This window comes from Moschus berezovskii, chromosome 23, assembly GCF_049115385.1.
Source record: "Moschus berezovskii isolate FMDL1 chromosome 23, NW_MosBer_1.0, whole genome shotgun sequence".
Classification (NCBI taxonomy): Eukaryota; Metazoa; Chordata; class Mammalia; order Artiodactyla; family Moschidae; genus Moschus; species Moschus berezovskii.
This window is the reverse complement of record NC_142482.1, coordinates 37583231-37598974: the sequence shown is the minus strand read 5'-3', so window position 1 is coordinate 37598974 and position 15744 is coordinate 37583231. Positions and strand designations below refer to the sequence as shown.

At 41.3% G+C, this 15744-nt stretch overlaps 1 pseudogene; it reads right to left on the bottom strand.

Moving 5' to 3' along the window:
• Positions 1-15270, bottom strand: part of LOC129543061 (DLA class II histocompatibility antigen, DR-1 beta chain-like) — a 32165-nt pseudogene extending 16895 nt beyond the window's left edge.
• Positions 15271-15744: the final 474 nt, after the last annotated feature.

The window sequence follows — 15744 nt, the reverse complement described above, 5'->3', positions numbered from 1 at the left end:
GGTACTGTGCTCAGTCACTCAGTCGTGTCCAACTCTGTGCGACCCCACGGACTGGAGCCCACCAGGCTCCTCTGTCCATGGGATTCTCCAGGCAAGACTACTGGAGTGGGTTGCCATTTTTCATTTCTCGATAATCACACTAAATGTCAGTGATATGAATTCACCAAACACACATGATGGTTGGATGGAGTAACAACAAGACCCAACGATGTGCTGCCTCTAGGAGATGCACCTCAGCTCTGAAAACAAACATAGGCTCAAAGTGAAGGGATGGAAGGTGATGCTCCAAGGAAACGTCAGCCAGAATACAGCGGTGTAGCCTTATTCATATTAGATAAAATAGACTTCAAGCCAGAAAGATGACAAGAGACAAAGATGGGCGTTTTATAATGGTAAGGAGAACAATTCACTGAGAAAACATAACAGTTACTGATATATATGCACATAACGTTGTTGTTTAGTCACTAAGTCGCGTCTGACTCTTTTGTGACCCTATGGATTATAGCCCACCAGGCTCCTCTGTCCACGGGCTTTCCTAGGCAAGAATACTGAAGTTGGCTCCATTTCCTTCTCCAGGGGATCTTCCCAACCCAGGGATTGAACCCATGTCTTCTGCATTGGCAACTGGATTCTTTACCACTGAGCCACCAGGGAAGCCCACACAGTAACATAGAAGTACCAAAATGCGTAAACCAAATATTAACCTATCTAAATGAAGGGATTGACAGCAATACAATAATGGTAGGGGACTTTAACACCCCACTTATATCAATGGATAGATCATCTAGACAGGAAGTCAACAAAGAAACAGTGGCTTTAAATAAAATATTAGGCTAGAGGTAAAGACATTCCATCCAAATGCAGTAGAATACACATTCTTCTCAAGTGCACATGGAAAATTTTCGAGACTAGGCCATATGTTGAGACCAAAAAACGTCTCACTAAATTTAAGAAGATTCAAATTATAGCAAACATGGGGCTTTCCGGGTGACACTAGTGGTGAAGAACCCACCTGCGAATTCAGAAGAGGTAAGAGACACTGGTTCTATCCCTGGGTCAGGAAGATTCCCTGGAGGAAAGCATGGCAACCCACTCCAGTATTGTTGCCTGGAGAATCCCATGGACAGAGGAGCCTGGAGGGCTATACAGTCCACAGTAGGACACAGAGCCGGACATGACTGAAGTGACTTAACGATGGTATGAAAATAGAGAACAATTACGAGAAAAAATCTAGAGAAGTCATTAATATGCAGAGACTGAACAACATGCTAAGAATAGCAGATAGGTCAATGAAGAAATCAAAGAAGACATTTTTTAAATACCTAAAAATAAATGATAATTTAAAAATTAAATAGCAAAGTCTTTGGATGCAGTTAAAGAAATACTGAGGGACACTTATAATAATACAGGCCTAACTCAAGAAACAAGAAAAATCTCAACTAAACAATCTAACATTACACTTAAAGGTATTAGAAAAAGGACTTCCCTGGTGGTCCAGTGGCTAAGACTCTGTGCTCCCAATGCAGGAGGCCAAGGTTCAGATCTTGGTCACGGAACTAGAACCCACATGCCACAACTAAGATCCTGTGCAGTCAAATAAATAAGTAAATATTCTTTAAAAAAAAAATGAACTAGGAAAAAGAATAAATGAATTCCAAAGACAGTAGGAAACAAATACTGAAGATCTGAGTGGAAATAAATGAAATAGAGACTAAAAAGGCAATTGAAAGGATTAATGACACTGAGAGCTGGTTCACTGAAAAGATAAATAAAATTAACAAATCTTTTTTGTAATTGACAAATCTTTAGCTAGACTTATTAAGAAAAATGAGAAAAGGATTTTATAAATAAAATCCAAAATGAAAGAGGAGAAATAACATCAGATACCACAGAAATACAAAGAATTAGAATACTATTAACACTGTATGCCAACAAATTGGACAATCTCGAAAACAAACAAATTCATTGACTCATATAACATTCCCAGATTGAATCAAGGAGAAACAGAACATCTGATAGACAACTACTAGTACAGAGATTGAAAGAGTAATTAAAAACCTCTCAGAAAACAAATATCTAAGAGCAGATGGCTACACAGGTGAATTCTACCAAACATTCAATGATTTAATACCTATTCTTCTCAAATTATTCCAAAACATTGAAGAGGAAGGAATACTTCCAACTCATTATATGACCCAACACTACCCTGAGAGAAAAACCAGGTTTGATACACACAAAAAACACACACAAACAAAATTATAGGCCAATTTCTGTGATAAGCATACAAGTAAAAATCCTCCACAAAATATTAACAAACCAAATACAACAATACATTAAAAGGATCATACACCGTGATGTGGGATTTATTGCAGGGATGCAAGAATGTTTCAACATCTGCAGATCAGTCAACACAATCAGTTCAGTTCAGTTCAGTCGCTCAGTCGTGTCCGACTCTCTGCGACCCCATGAATCACAGCACGCCAGGCCTCCCTGTCCATCACCAACTCCCGGAGTTCACTCAAACTCATGTCCACAGAGTCGGTGATGCCATCCAGCCATCTCATTCTCTGTTGTCCCCTTCTCCTCCCGCCCCCAATCTTTCCCAGCATCAGAGTCTTTTCCAGTGAGTCAACTCGTCGCATGCAGTGGCCAAAGTATTGCAGTTTCAGCTTTAGCATCAGTCCTTCCAATGAACACCCAGGATTGATCTCCTTTAGAACTGGTTGGATCTCCTTGCGGTACAAGGGACTCTCAAGAGTCTTACACCACATTAAAAACTGAAGGATAAAACTTACGTGGTCATTTAAAGAACTGCATGAAAAGCACTTGACAAGATCCAACACTGATTTGTGATGGATCTAGAAGGAACAGAGTTGAGCATAATAAAGACTTATATATATGGCACATCCATAGTTTACCTCATACTCAACTGGAAAATTTCTAGTAATTTTATAAATATGTGCAAATACTACCACAATCCAGTTTTAGAACATTTCTAACACCCCCAAAGGTTTCCTGTTTATAGGTAATTTTTACTCCATTCCAAGCTCTAGAGACCCAATGACTTGCTTTCAGTCTGTAAATGTGCCTTTTAAAGATGGTTCATGTACATGGAATCCTATGACAAGTAGTCTTTTGTGTTTGACTTATTTCCCTGATAATAGCTCAATTGGTAAAGAATCCTTCTGCAATGCAGGAGACCCTGGTTCAATTCCTGGGTCAGGAAGATCCCCTGGAGAAGGGAAAGGCTACCCACTCCAGTATCCTGTCCTGGAGAATTCCATGGACTGTATATATAGTCCATGGGGTCACAAAGAGTTGGACGCAACTGAGCAATGTTCACTTATTTCCCTTAGGATATTTTTGAAGGTCATCCATTTTGCAGCATATATCATAAATTCTTTTAGATGTTTCTCACTTGTTCTTTTTTTTATTGCTAAATAGTTTTCCATTGCATAGATACAATTCATTTTGCTTTTCCATTTGCTAACTGAAGGATATTGTTTCCAGTTTTGTGTTATAATGAATAATATTGCTATGAACATTTTCATATGTGTGTGTGTGCGCGAGCGTGTGTGTGAAGTATCCATTTCGTTTAAAGGAATGAGTTTGGTTTATTCTTGAAAAACAACTTGAAACTCTCTGTGTTAATCTAAACCTCAAATGTCCAGGGATCTAATTCTGGACTCAAATAGCAAATAATAGGGCTTCCAATTTGGCACAATGGTAGAGAATCTTCCTGCCAATGCAGGAGATGCAAGAGATAGTGTTCGATCTCTGAATCCTCCTCAAAAAGATCCCCTGGGGTAGGAAATGGCAATCCACTCCAGTACTCTTGCTTGGAAAATTCCATGGACAGAGGAGCCTGGTGGGCTAGAGTCCCTGGGGTCTCAAGGAGTCAGACATGACTGAGCAACTGAGCACACACACATAACAAATAATAAATCAATCCAAAAAGTGCTTAATAAAATAGATGTATAATAGGTTTTAGCATTTTAAAAAGTGAGTAATTCCTCATTACGTGTCCTTTAAAAAAATTCCCCGAAAAATATAGTTTTCTTCATAAAATTAAGAGCCAGCATATATTCTAAAATCAAACAAATAGTCCTCCTGCTTATTTGCTTTTCGGGTGGAAGGAAGTGGCTTATGGCTGGTACTTAAGTCTCAGTGCTAAAAAAAAAAAAAAAAATCCCTGAAATGACACTGTTATTTAAATACCTATCATCCTTCATGAGGCAGTTACAAAAAATACAATCGAATAGTACCAGACATGTATTTCCATGGAAAATCATCCTCCTTACCACATGGACCATTTCTTTTCTTAAAAAAGAAAAATGATTGTAAACCTCTCCTTCCCCTGTGCATCAGAGGAGGCAGGCCCATGTCACAAAGGGTGAAACGTGATTTATGCCAGCCACCGTCGTCATCCATGATCCTCCTAATGTGTGAGGAAGTGGGTCTGCTGGGAACACTATGGGAAAAGGTTGGTTGCTTCTTATAAAACCACATGAGAAGCAACAGTTCTCCTTTCCTGCCTTCCTTTCAGATAATTGGTGATGCCATTGGCCTGATAAATCGACCAACTCTGGAAATTCCCCACCTTGGTCTATCCGTTAAGTGACATAGTAAGTTAAAGGAAAGTAAAGCTAATTAGATTGGATTCTTCTGCTACTAGTAGCAGAAAGTGTCTTCATAGATATATTCATACTATAGACTTCAGTTCTACCTTGTAATTTCACACCACAGGCCTCAAACAAAATGAAACACTTATTCAAATCAGAGAGCAAAATGACAGTAAAGTTGCAAACTTGGGATCAAATAAAACTTATCCCAACTGTACGCACATGGCAGACATGATTTATCAAATCTCTACAGGATGATAACCTGTTTCACACAAATAATACATAGTATAATTAACATACTCAAAAACAAACTTTGAATTTGCTTGAAAACAATAGATGTGCAGGACTGTAAGGAATTCAACAATTACTTTGAAATAAACTTCTGAATCTATTACCTACCGTTTCAATTTAATTTCATTTGAAATTGACTCTTCAGATGGAATGGGCTTCCCTGATGGTTCAATGGGTAAAGAATCCACCTGCAAGGCAAGAGATGCAGGAGACGTGGGTTTAATCCCTGGATCAGGAAGATCCACTGGAGGAGGAAATGGCAACCCGCTCCAGTATTCTTGCCTGGAAAACATGGACAGAGGAGCCTGACAGGCTACAGTCCATGGGTCACAAAGAGTTGGATACAAGTGAGCATGTACATTGACTTCAGATTTAATACAATAGCAGAACCCACCATCTTCTTAAGCAATTTAATTGCCCCAGCCTGAGCTAGGAGAAAGGCCTTAATTCCTTCTATCATGGTGGTTTCTTGAGCTAGGAGAAACCACCATGGTTTCTGAACCTATCCAACTCTTTTATATTATTAAAGTCTTTGGAACTTAAAACTATATACTTACTTACAATTATAGTTCAACAAACTTTTATGCAAGGGTCAAAAAAATTTTGATTTACTTTTCTAGCTTGCTTTCTATCATATACTTTTGGTCAAATTTGTTTGAATCATTCCAGTTTGATTTTAGTTTTTAAGCGTCACTTTGTTAAACTTTTAATTTAAAATTATTTTTATTACATAGAATATTTGAACGTTCCTCTAGTTAAAACTATGAAATGAAATAAATTCAAAAAAGTCTGACTTTCATATTTGTCCCCTTTAATCTATTCTCTCATTTGCCCAAAAGATAGCAATTTTTTTTGAAAGTTCTGCCATTGTTTCTATTTACAAATGTAAGTAGATGAGAGAGAGATATTCTCCTCCTCTATCTTAGTTTTTCAAATGTTATATACTGTACAAATCTCCTAAAGCTACTGAAAGTACATTTTGGGGATTATTCTAGAGTAGAGAGTCTCATTTTTCTTCCAGTTGTAGGATATTTTTTTGTTTGGATGAACATCCCTGTATTCAGAAATTTTCCTTTGTTTTTCAGAATTGTCTCTGATTTCTGCTAAGATAAGATCCATACTGAATTTTCCTGTAACAGACAAGTTTATCACATACTCTGGGGGGACTCAGAAATGCATCTTTTCCACTAGAGTTGTAGCTTTGTCTTAGTGGCCTTCTGAAACCTACTTATGGGGAAGAATACACCCCAGCCAAAGCATCAACATGTCACTGATGTTTATCTGAGAGACAGGAAAAGATTTAAATATTGAAGCCCACTATTAGTCTAATTAAAGAGGAGTTCAAGGAGTGAACTAACCCAGGATTAGATACTTTGTTTAAAAATCATGGCAAAGGAGAAAAAAAAAACATGAATATACATTTTTTAACTTTTAAATAATAGCAGATTACTATAAAATGTGTTTATCTTTGAGGTATATAGGAAACCACCTTGATAGAGGGAATTAAGGCCCTTCTTCTAGCTCAGGAAAACATGCCTGACGACTGAATGTAGAAAACTCAAGGAAAAAACAGGGAAGGGAGCAAGGAAACCTCCAGGAAATAACAATTATTGTTTTGTGATGCCACACTCCACTTCTGTTTTCTTTCTACTGCTTTCCTTGAAACTGTATAAAGCAGATGATTGCCAGTCCATATTTATTTGAGATAAAAAGTTATATAATAATATGGACAGAAGATGAGATCAGAGGCACAGGAGGCACTAAAGCTTGAAAACAAAGGGGACCAGGAAAGAATGAAGATAAGGTATAATGATCAATACTGAGAACATCCAGGTCAAATGTGGGGGCCAAGGAAACCAGCAAGAAGGACATTTTCTGCAGGGTCAACCAGAAGCAAACGAGATCCTGAGAAGCACTCTTGTTGTGGAGGAACAGGAGTCAAGCAGAAGACCTTTTCAGGCCGTGAAGAAGCTGGGACAGAAGGTTCTTCTTTGAGTGTCACCATCTTCACTTCAGCTCAGGGGTCCTGCAGGAAACAGGACAGTGTCATTTCCAGTCTTACTTTACAAGCAGCTTTTCCCCTTGTCTCTGCCTCTCAGAGCCTCCTGTTAAAGCATTGCAGTAAGAAAGGGAAAAATTCTTAAGTCTCCTCGAGCCAAAGTGACTTTAGAGTTCAAGCCTTCTGTTTAGTGGACAGAAGAAGCTTCAATGTAAACTGCGTGATCAGAAGTCAGATCCACAGTCTTTCTTATTATTTCTGTCTCTTGTCTTGTCACCTCTACCACCTGTTTTAGGAGACTAAATATGATTCTAAAATATGATTACCTGTAGGCTGAAGTGCAGGGTGTCCTGGAAAAGAGGAAGAAAGACATATACTTAAAAGATATGGAGGTAAATCCATCCCCAAACACAACGTTCCCAGACCCAGAGCCCTGTCCTAAGATTTCTCTCACACCACAGCCCACATCACAGGATGCCAGGATAGAGAGAAGAGACATAAAGAGCATGAAGCTTCTCTCACACAAACCCATTGTAATTTCATCACCTGAGTGTCTCTTCCTGCATTTGCCCCAGGATCTCCACCCCAAATTTCATGTGTGTTAACCATTTTCTTATCTTTATAGGCCATCACGTTTTATGTTTCAACCATGGCTAACCATGGACTGTCAATTTCTGGATTTTCAGGAAATTTGAGGTCAACTAGGTAACGAGAGACTTTGTACAGGGTCACTGAACTACCCAAGCAAAGTCATATTTCTTCTCCCAAAAGCCTGTGAGGAGGATCATCTGCCAACTTGGCCCCTCACCTTTCTTACTCCTGAAGTGGATGGACAGTCCCAAGCCAAGGAAGAGCAGACCCAGAACAAACCCTCCGATTCCACTCATCAGCTTCCTCTGAGCAGAGTCAGAGTGTGCTCCTGAGAAAAGAAGCTAATTTTAGTCATTTTTATCCCAAATACAACTTCTCTACTTCAATCTCTGAGACTGAGAATTTTTAAATATATTTATTTTTTTCAGTTGAAGGATAATTGCTTTACAGAATTGTGATGGTTTCTGCCAAATGTCAACATGAATCAGCCATAGGTATCCATATGTCCCCTCCCCCCTTGAACCTCTGGCCCATCTCCCTCCCCATCCCACCCCTCTAGGTTACAGAGCCCTTGTTTGAGTTCCCTGAGCCATGCAGCTATCTGTTTTACATATGGTAGTGTAAGTTTCCATGTTACTGTCTCCATACATCTCACTCTCTTCTTCCTTTCCCCGTTCCATGTCCATAGAGTCTCTACTGCTGCCCTGAAGAAACTTTCATCAGCACCATCTTTCTAGATTCCATACATATGTTAGTGTACAATATTTATCTTTCTCTTTCTGACCTGCTTCACTGTATACTAGGGTCTAGCTTCGTCCACCTCATTAGAACTGACTCAAATGTGTTCCTTTATATGGTTGAGTAGTATTACATTGTATATATGTACCACAGCTTTTTTATCCATTCACCTGTCGATGGGCATCTAGGCTGCATCCATGTTCTAGCTATTGTAAATGGTGCTGCAATGAACATTGGGGTACATGTGTCTTTTTAATTTTGGTTTCTTCTGGGTATATGCCTAATAGTGGGATTGCTGGGTCATATGGAGGTTTTATTCCTAGTTTTTTAAGGAATCTCCATACCACCTTCCAAAGTGGCTGCATAAGATTGAGAATTTTTTTATTAAACTTTTTATTTTGTATTGGAGTATGGCCAATTAACAATATTGTGACAGTTTCAGGCAGACAGCAAAGGAACTAAGCCAGACATATACATGTATCCATTCTCCCCCAAGGGAGAAGGAAATGACACCCCATTCCAGTATTCTTACCTGGGAAATCCCATGGATAAAGGAGCCTGATGGGCTACAGTCCATGGGGTTGCAAAGAGTTGGACATGAGTTAGCGACTAAACAATAACAACTCTCCCCTAAACTCCCCTCGCATCCAGGCTGCTGCATAACATTGAGCAGACCTACTATAAGACCGAGAGTTTTGAGAAGGGGAAACAAGGCTGCCCTTTAAGAACTAAAATAATTAGAGATTCCTACAAAATTTTTTTTAAAAAATCGCACAGAGTAGCTTCAAGATTCAGGCACTGAACTCGTTTAAACACTGCAGTCTTGATACAAGCCTGCAGGACTTCAATATTTGATAGGTGAGGAACCTGGGGCTGAATGAGGTTAAATTGCTTGTGTATGGTGACAGAGCTAATGGAGGGCAGAGCTGAGGTTGAACTCCACTCATGTCAGGAAGGCTTCTACACTGTAAAGGATGCACCTTTTCTCAGATCACAGTGAACAACTCAGAGCAACAGTGTCCGAAGCACAAGCCCAGCCTGAGGCAGGGGACTAGTGCCCAGGTCACAGAGTGACCATGACTTGAGATTTCATGGAGGCTCAGACCAGGGACACCTCTGTTCTCCTTGTCAGGCAGAAGTGCCTCCTGGAGTGGTGGCAGGGGGGTTGCGTGTAAGTATTTGGAGAAACTATCCCAGGATATCTGTAAACTATCAGAGGATATCTGTCACAGGATAAAGGACTCCCCCAATAACCTCAGCTGAAGGACAGGAGAACTAGGAGCAAATGAACACATGGCGTAGGGAGAGAGGACGCCTGACACTCAGGGATAAACAAGCCCCCGCCTTGGTGGCTGAGGAACTTATGAGATCAGAGAGCTTCTCACTCCACTCCACTGTGATAGGGCTCGTCTGGCTGGGGTGCTCCACTCGGCAGGTGTAGACCTCTCCACTCTGAGGAACTGTTTCAAGCATCACCACGGTCTGGAAGGTCCAGTCTCGATTAGAGATCAGACCTGTGGCGATCACCCCAGCCTCCTTTTCATGGCTGTTCCGGAACCACCTGACTTCAACGTGTCCTGGGTAGAAACCGTTCACAGAGCAGACCAGGAGGCTGCGGTGCTGCAGGGGCTGGGTCTTTGCAGGATACACAGTCACTCTAGGCTCCACTGGGGGAGAAAAAGCAGAGGGACTAAGTGAAGGAGACAGAGTAGGTCTCCCTGACTGGCTGACTTTCTTCATTTAGTCTGCTGTTCCAGACTGCAGGCTTGGACAGGTCTCACTAGAGCTGGCCGTGTGGCTGAACAGGAGTTAGTGCCATGAGCCTTGTCTTTAATCCTTACAGCATGAACCCGTTAGATCTGAGAGATGTGGAGGAAATTTGTGGGTTTCTTTACCCAATGAACCATTTATTCATTATTGAATTGAAGTGTTTACAATTTTTTCCAAACCAATCGTGTATTCATTAATAGCACAACTTCTGTAACCATGCTGCCTGGGTTCAGTTCCAAGCTCTCTCTCTTACTGACGGATCCTGGCGTAATATTCACATTCTCTGTGTCTCAGCTTTATGACCTACCAAGGAGGATAACATACAGTGATCTCTGAAGGTTATCTGAGGATGACTGCACCTAAAGTATGCTAAGCCACAACTGGAATTTAGCCTGCAATATGTGTTGCCTATATATTATTTTTGTTTCATTAGAGAGAAAATATGGTTCAAAGCAGTATGGATAACTTAGGAAAGAGTAGTAGGGTAAGTGTAGAGATAGAACGTGAAATTCTGGGAAAGCCACGTCCAGGCATTCACACTTTAGAACACCTCAGTTTGGGGCAGGGTTTGGAATTCACTGATACCTGGTCTTAATGCTTCATTCTTAACTCCACCAGCCACAATAAACACAGTTAAAAAAAAAAGAAAACCACAGAAGAAGGAGAAAACTGGGGCAAAACATTTTTACAATTTCACAAAATAGTAGATTTAAGATCAATGGTAAACCATTACTAACATTTTCTCAGTCTATTACATTAAACTAAAACATTTAAATTTCTAAAATGGAAAATAATGAACTGAATCAAAATACAAACCACAAACTGGAGAAAATCATCAATGTGTTAATCTTAACACATAGAGAACCCATAAAATCACAGAGGAAAATACTGGGACCATAGAGATAAGAGACAATAGATAATTCTTGGGGCAGTAATAATAATTAGCCAATAAATATGTGAGAAATGTTCAAGAACCTTGGAAACAAAAACAATTTAATTAAAAAAATTTTTTAAAGTAAATTTTAAACTAAGTATTTGGCAATAATAGAAGAAATATCTAATAAAAGGGAATGTCATGCATATTTTACAACTATAAAAATAAACAATATGTAACCACACAAATACTATTAGCATTCATTATAAAAATAGTAACAGTGTGTTAAGTGGCAAAGTTATGAATATAATTCAGAAACCTGGTTTCACAAGCATTTCAACTATGTAAAAGTACATACAAAGAAAACCAAAAAGCAAGAAATTTAGACATAAACAAAGCCTTAGAATAATCAGAAGTGCTTCAGCAGTTCCCCATCTCTCAAGAATTAGTCTTCTAGCTCTTTGTCAATGAAATGCTTCTGCACGCAGACACCTGCACACTTACTTCTGGGGGTCAGTATTAAGAGGGTGTGTGCCTTCATTGTGACTCTCCTCACATGCTCCCAATCCTTGAACATTGCTCACCTCTCCTCCCCCAAACCTTCCCCCAACCACAAACACATTGAAGTCCCCTCCCACATCTCTAACCTCCCACCTGCCAGTGTTGACTCCCCTTCCCCACCTTTTTTCTCCCACAAGGACCATCAGGGATGCCTGGAGTCTCCCTTCTGCACCCCTCTCCCCACACACACACACACTCCCTCCTGGTCCTCCCAGATTCCAGGGTACTCCCCCCACCACACACACTGTCTCTTTCCTTTCCCAATAACTGACAAAGTCACACAGGCAGATGAAAGAAGAAGCCGTGGTAGTTGAGGGGTGCCTGTGGAGCCAGTGAGGGAGTCCTCGTGGCCCTCCTGCGCTTGGGCAGCCCTCATTGGTGGCCGTCACATCAGTTCCTTCCTGGGAGCCCACCAGGGTGACCAAATCCTGCTGTTCCCACAGCACACTTCATGGTGCAGGGCAAGTCCGAGTGTCATTTCTCCAGGCAACATGCTCTCACAGGAACCCTCCTTAAGCATACTTGCTCATAATACAACACATTCGCCGGGACCCAGCCTCTCTGTCTTCTCTCTCTCACACACACACACTGTCCCCAGTCCCCTGGCCGCCCACCCCCACGCTCACCTTGCCGCTGCACCGTGAAGCCCTCACCAAGTGTCTGCAGACTGTGTCCAACACAGCCCGTGTCCACTCCACAAAGTCCTTCTGGTGATTCCAACTCTCAGCAAAGAGCCTGCCCAGTTCAGTCACTGCCCTGAACTCACCCACATCGTTACTGTCAAAGTGCACCAACTCCTTCTGGTTATAGAAGTATCTGGCCAAGAACCACACCTGCTCAGTCAGGATGGAGAAATGACCCTCGGACTTGCCCTGCACCGTGAGATGTGCTGTGGGAACAGAAGGATTTGCTCACCCTGGTGGGCTCCCAGGAAGGAACTGATGTGACGGCCACCAATGAGGGCTGCCCAAGCACAGGAGGGCCACTAGGACTCCCTCATTGGCTCCACAGGCACCCCTCAACTACCACAGGTTCTTCTTTCATCTGCCTACAGTGGAGGGAGGTAAAGGTGGGCAGAGGAGACCCCTCTGGTCTCCAAGTGGCTTCAGTGGTTGACTGGATCCCTTCAAGCCTGAACTGGACCAGGATTTTCCCGATCATCACTCTTCCCTGAAGCCCCAACCAGAAAGACACTCATGACTCCCTCCGTTCACCCTTACAAGTTCTTTAGCTCTTCCTCCAGAGCACTTACTTCTTTACTGGTGAGCTTCAGGCCTATGCTGCCCACTAGGAATCCAAAGAAGCTTATTATTTAGTAAAAGCGATGGACAAAATTCAACCATACAAGGATTTATATGAGAGTGAGAAATGTCAAAAGAGAAATGTGCAAATCTATAACAGAGAATTACAGGATGATCTAAATTATATTAGGGTGCCAAAGAAGTCGTTTCTAAAGGAAGATGGCGATGATGTGATATGAAAGGTTAAGGTTAAGTGCTTCAGCTGTGGCCGTCTCTTTGCTACACCATGGACCGTAGCCTGCCAGGTTCCTCTGTCCATAGGATTCTCCAGGCAAGTATACCGAGGTAGGTTGCCACGCCTTCCTCCAGGGGATCTTCCCCATCCAGGGGTCAATCCCATACCTCTTAAGTATCCTTACCACTAATGCCACCTGGAAGCCCCAGTCAATCACTAAGCCATGTTAATTTATTCCTCACATCATCATCCTTCTTGATTTTCATTCCACCGAGCCATTACTTATATTTAGTAGTAAATTTCAGCCACAGCCATTTCATCCAGTACAATGGCCCAAACTAACTCATTTTCTAACTTTTTATTCCCTACTCTTAATAATACTAGTAGATATCAAATTGCCAGCCTGGGTCAGATATAGAACTCTCACTTCTGTAATCAAGTCCCCTCAGAAGGGGGGAAACTAAGAAAAGATGACATTCTCAATTAGACAGTTTACCAAAACTAAACAGACCTTCCTAAAGCTCTCTGGCCCTTTAGGTATGATTGTAGGGAGGAGAGGAACCTGGATCAGACCATCCATGTTTTACTATTCACAAATCCTCTGAGGTCCTACTTGACAGACAAGAAGTCAAAAAATAAAGTGTGAAGTTGCTGTTCACTGTAGCTTGTATGTATCAACCTACATGGTTGTGGTTAGCAATGTTAGTTCACAGTCACATTCTGTCTATATAGTAACAGAACTATATGTATGGCCATACATATAGTTGGCCATCCCTCGGCCATGTGCCATTTCAGTTCAGTTCAGTCGCTCAGTCGTGTCCGACTCTCCGCGACCCCATGAATCACAGCACGCCAGGCCTCCCTGTCCATCACCAACTCCCGGAGTTCACTCAAACTCATGTCCACAGAGTCGGTGATGCCATCCAGCCATCTCATTCTCCGTCGTCCCCTTCTCCTCCCGCCCCCAACCTTTCCCAGCATCAGAGTCTTTTCCAGTGAGTCAACTCGTCGCATGAGGTGGCCAAAGTATTGGAGTTTCAGTTTTAGCATCAGTCCCTCCAATGAACATCCAGGATTGATCTCCTTTAGAATGGACTGGTTGGATCTCCTTGCAGTATAAGGGACTCTCAAGAGTCTTCTCCAACACCACAGTTCAAAAGCATCGATTCTTCGGCGATCAGCCTTCTTCACAGTCCAACTCTCACATCCATACATGACCATGGGAAAAACCATTGCCTTGACTAGATGGACCTTGGTTGGCAAAGTAATGTCTCTGCTTTTTAATATGCTATCTAGGTTGGTCATAACTTTCCTTCCAAGGAGTAAGCGTCTTTTAATTTCATGGCTGCAATCAGCATCTGCAGTGATTTTGGAACCCAAAAATATAAAGTCTGACACTGTTTCCACTGTTTTTCCATCTATTTCCCATGAAGTGATGGGACCAGATGCCATGATCTTCGTTTTCTGAATGTTGAGCTTCAAGCCAACCTTTTCACTCTCCTCTTTCACTTTCATCAAGAGGCTTTTGAGTTCCTCTTCACTTTCTGCCATAAGGATGGTGTCATCTGCATATCTGAGGTTATTGAGATTTCTCCCAGCAATCTTGATTCCAGCTTGTGCTTCTTCCAGCCCAGCGTTCCTCATGATGTACTCTGCATATAAGTTAAATAAGCAAGGTGACAATATACAACCTTGACGTACACCTTTTCCTATTTGGAACCAGTCTGTTGTTCCATGTCCAGTTCTAACTGTTGCTTCCTGACCTGCATACAGGTTTCTCAAGCAAATAAAAATACAGTGTGCCCAATTAAAGATTCTGGATAAATTATTTGCTGTTTAATTCAAATTCAAATTTAAATTTAACTGATGGTCCTATATTTTATTTGGCAACCAAAGCTCAACTTGATAATAAAATTGATAATAAACTCCAGAGAAGAATTCATGTCCCTCAACACATAGCCATGACCTCTAGTACATAGTGTAAATCTTTATGGAAATTTTCAAATAATAAATGTGAAATGAATTAAAATTTCCCCTATATATTGAAATATTCCATAAGGCACACTGATGTTACATATGAACATCAGAAATGTTACCATTTATTCAGACCCAGCTTAGCCACTATATATAGGGATGAAGAATATGTCACAATTTTAAGGAACATGGCCTGAACACAGTGACAAAGCTAGCTCCCTTCCTTCCCCCATCCCATGATAGCTCAGCTCCTGTCCCAAGGTAGACATTTATGTGGCGGTGTCCCTGGCCCAAGCCAGGGGAGGGTTCATCACGATCAGTATCACTGTCAGAGCTGCCATCCAGGAGCCTCTAGGGAAGCACAGTGACACCATGCTGGAGAACAGGAAATGACAAGGTGTGGGGGAGCAGGGAAGTCTCACTCAGTGGAGACAGGAGCCCTCCTCCACCCACATTCCAAGTGATACCAACCAAGCGCTCATATCTTTATTCCTGGATTGGGTGAGCTCAGTGTTGGAGAACCAATCAGCACCAGCAATGAGAAGCATCATCAGTTGCTGATCAGAGATTTAGTATGAGAGTCCTCTTCTGAAACTTTAGAATTTCCTCCCTTAAAAGGATTGTTTTCATTTACTGCTTCAAAGATTTGACCAGTCACATATGAAACATTTTAATTGAGCCCTTGTTGTGAGCCATTTGTATGCTGGCCAGTGAATTATTAATATACACAAGTTTGACTTTTAGGATTGTTTCTTTCCTCTGCATTTGGAGAAAGAACTATTTTGACAAGTATATGTGTGGATGTGTTTAGAAGTTGAGATGGCGAATAGAAAATGACTGCAAGTTAG